The 4,281-nt window shown below is 39.6% G+C and overlaps 1 long non-coding RNA gene across 1 annotated transcript; it reads left to right on the top strand.

Moving 5' to 3' along the window:
* Positions 1–538: 538 nt before the first annotated feature.
* LOC139582390 (uncharacterized) lies at positions 539–2,859 on the top strand. Its single transcript, XR_011676344.1, has 2 exons — positions 539–740; positions 2,678–2,859. It is a non-coding gene; the product is annotated as an uncharacterized lncRNA (long non-coding RNA).
* The last annotated feature ends 1,422 nt before the right edge of the window (positions 2,860–4,281 follow it).

The raw sequence follows: 4,281 nt of genomic DNA, 5'->3' as shown, positions 1-4,281 counted from the left end.
TTGCCTTTAAATTGTTTATTTTGGGTCAAACGTTTCAGGTAGCCTTCCACAAGCTTCGCACAATAAGTTGGGTGAATTTTGGCCCATTCCTCCTGACAGAGCTGGTGTAACGGAGTCAGGTTTGTAGGCCTTCTTGCTCGCACACGGTTTTTCAGTTCTGCCCACAAATTTTCCCATGATGTCAAGCAAAGAGGCATTGAGTTTGAAGGTAGGCCTTGAAATACATCCACAGGTACAAATGGAAGACCCATTTGTGACTAAGCTTTAACTTCCTGATGTCTTGAGATGTTGCTTCAATATATCCACATAATTGTCCTACCTCATGCCGCAAAGCACCCCCACAACATGATGCTGCCACCCCCGTGCTTCACGGTTGGGATGGTGTTCTTCGGCTTGCAAGCCTCCCCCTTTTTCCTCCAAAACATAACGATGGTCATTATGGCCCAACAGCCAAAAAGTATTATCTTTGACCCCATGTGCAGTTCACAAGGTCCTTTTGCTGTTGTTCTGGGATTGATTTGCACTTTTCGCACCAAAGTACATTCATCTCTAGGAGACAGAACGTGTCTCCTTCCTGAGCGGTATGACGGCTGCGTGGTCCCATGGTGTTTATACTTGCATATTATTGTTTGTACAGGCGTTTGGAAATTGCTCCCAAGGATGAACCAGACTTGTGGAGGTCTTGGCTGATTTCTTTTGATTTTCCCATGATGTCAAGCAAAGAGGCACTGAGTTTGAAGGTAGGCCTTGAAATACATCCACAGGTACACCTCCAATTGACTCAAATTATGTCAATTAGACTTTCAGAAGCTTCTGAAGCAATGACACCATTTTCTGGAATTTTCCAAGCTGTTTAAAGGCACAGTCAACTTAGTGTATGTAAACTTCTGACCCACTGGAATTGTGATACAGTGAATTATAAGTGAAATAATCTGTCTGTAAACAATTGTTGGAAAAATTACTTGTGTCATGCACAAAGTCGATGTCCTAACCGACTTGCCAAAACTATACTTTGTTAACAAGAAATTTGTGGAGTGGTTGAAAAACTAGTTTTAATGACTCCAACCTAAGTGTATGTAAACTTTCGACTTCAACTGTACACACACACACACACACACACACACACGTTCTCTCCTTAGACCTTCCTAGCTAACCTTGTTAAAGCAGTGGGGCCAACTGTTTCGCTCTCTTTATTAAATGCACTAATCATTAAGGACTGAGGTTCTACCCTAATCATTAAGGACTGAGGTTCTACCCTAATCATTAAGGACTGAGGTGCTACCCTAATCATTAAGGACTGAGGTGCTACCCTAATCATTAAGGACTGAGGTGCTACCCTAATCATTAAGGACTGAGGTGCTACCCTAATCAATAAGGACTGAGGTGCTACCCTAATCAATAAGGACTGAGGTGCTACCCTAATCAATAAGGACTGAGGTGCTACCCTAATCAATAAGGACTGAGGTGCTACCCTAATCAATAAGGACTGAGGTTCTACCCTAATCAATAGGGACTGAGGTGGTACACTATACAATAAGGACTGAGGTGCTACCCAAACCAATAAGATCTGAGGTGATCCGGGGCCCCTCCCCAGTCCCTGCACCGTACCTCCATGCATCATCATGGGGTCCACATTTAAGACCAGTGGATATGATTGCTTTGGTCTGTGTCACTTTGATCCAGAACTGATTCCATAACCAGCATAGACAGGAGAGGGTGATATGTATTTAAATAATGTATTCGTTTTGCAGAGCAACGTCCACAATGCCTCGCAACATATGAAATGTAATAACTTATCATTGCGTCTGTGTGTTCCATGGAGATGCCTGTCTGGAATTGAGTGTATTTGAATGCAAATCTTGCTGTGTAACTTTTGATGTAGTCAGATGTTGAATGGTAGGCATGCTATCATGTATTGATAAGAAGAGAGGTAATATAATCATAGATGTAACCCTTTATGTTATCAAAACACTGGAAAACACATTCAGTTCAGCTTGATTCAGCTGTGGCACTGGCGCGGGGAAACAAAAGGAAAAAATAAACGATTGCTCTGGAATTTGTCAAAAGCCAATAATCATTCTCACATCAGAGAGACCCAATCAATATCACATTACTTTGAGTAGAGTATATACAAGACTCATCAAATTGATTATTTGTGATGCTACAATGACAGTTTCATTTGCTCGCCAACAAAAGCATTGACAACAACCGCTGTTTAATTACCTGACCTGCATGGCACGAAGGGAAAATAACACAACAAACAAGATAAATGCATATTTATTTGACAAAAAATAACGCCTTGGACGTAAAGAGAAATGAGGAATGACATGTCATATTTGTACTTACATTTCAGAAATATATTTCCAAAGGCCTGGAAAAAGAGAATTCATCATTAAGTTTGTGTGGGCCATAATGTTACGTTAGGGATTATTCCATTTCCTAATGCATTGTACATGTCACTATGGCTTGTGACGCATACCTTCACGGCCCCTTGAGAGGGAATGTGTGGGGAGTACATTACTGGGTGGCAAAAGATGGATACCAGAGTTTGAGGCCTCAAATCATGAAACTAGTTAAGACAAAAAACTTATCCTAATCCTAACCATGCCACAACATTTCTTTAACAAAGACTGTCTCCCTAAATATGACTGTTCTTAACCACTACTTTTCCTTCTAGGACTTTTCCGTTTGCGAAGGACGGCTCCTGGTTCCTAATGGCTGAAAGTCTTCAACACAGAGTCATCTAGAGAGACGAGGCACAGGGCCTCCTTAGATGATTAAAAAGTTATTTTCAGAACTGTCCTCCTAGGATTAAAAAACCAAACATTTTGTTGAAAATATTAAATTGCTCCAATCAATCCTGCTCGTGGTGCAGTTTGTACTGCTGTTCGCATGGTGTGTAGATATTTGTCATCGTTTTCCTTTGGCGCTTTTCCAACTGCCCTGATCAACAATTAATGGTTGAGATTTCTTCTCTGTTACCTATGGCGGATTAGGCAGATGTAGGTTTGCAAAAACTAGGGAATGGAACTGAAGAGACAAAAAAGGTCTCAATGTTGAATATTCTCCAGGTGCTGTATATGTCACAAATAATATTAACACGTCTCTATTGACTTATTGTAGTGTTTTTTCTTGTTTTTTAAAGATTGTAAAATAATTACTAATAGTAGCAAAATCATTGTTGAAAATAGAGAAGCGGAAATAAAGAAGTATACATTATGGCATCCTCTTAAACTATTTATTTATTTGATATTTTGCAGGATGAAATCTCATTTTCAAAAGTTTCCAAATGAATTTTTTAAAAACTAAAACAAACCACTGCTACAACTACTAATACAAACTACTGCTACAACTTCTAATTCAACTAATACAAACTACTGCTACAACTACTAATACAAACCACTGCTACAACTACTAATACAACTAATACAAACTACTGCTACAACTACTAATTCAACTAATACAAACCACTGCTACAACTACTAATACAAACTACTGCTACAACAACTAATACAAACTACTGCTACAACAACTAATACAAACTACTGCTACAGCTACTAATTCAACTAATACAAACTACTGCTACAACTACTAATTCAACTAATACAACTACTAATAACCCTCATTTCTCTTGTAAGTCGCTACATGACAAAAATGTAAATATATACTTACAGACATATTTACAAATATATTCACATGGTGATATTTCTATTGGTAAAAACACATCTAAGTAATCTGACTTTCATGTTAGTTCCTTCAGTACAAGACATACAGTACTGCAGTGTACAGCCTATTTCTAACACACAGTAACACAACAATTCCCAGTGCTCTGCAACATCTCCCACCAAATGACCTTTAGTGTTCGCCCCATCTGAGGACAGAGGGCTCTGGATTCGGATAGAATCAATATTCTATTATGATAGTGCGTTGAGCTGTGGAGGTTTACTACTTGCCCGTAATAGTCTCACTATTTCATCCTATGGCAGGCGGACCAGGCCACTGCAGGCTGTTGGCTCCCAGCATTAGGCCTAACACTAATGTTGCCCACTAACGGCAACCTCCAGTCCTATAACATGGGCTATGGCCTCAGCTCTGCAGTCCAAGGGCACGTTCACAAGGCTAATGTTTTTTAGAGATAGAAATGTCATAAATAGAGCTGATGTGATTCCTGATTCAGTCAGGAAAGTCAGGTTTTGTTCAATGTAGTATATTTATGTCTGAACATTCCACAACGTTGTGTCCTGCTGTAACGGTTGTTTATGAGGGGGGCTTGGGGAATAT

Source organism: Salvelinus alpinus, chromosome 8 (genome assembly GCF_045679555.1).
Source record: "Salvelinus alpinus chromosome 8, SLU_Salpinus.1, whole genome shotgun sequence".
Classification (NCBI taxonomy): Eukaryota; Metazoa; Chordata; class Actinopteri; order Salmoniformes; family Salmonidae; genus Salvelinus; species Salvelinus alpinus.
The sequence above is the reverse complement of the archived record's forward strand: the minus strand, read 5'-3'. Positions and strand labels throughout refer to the sequence as shown.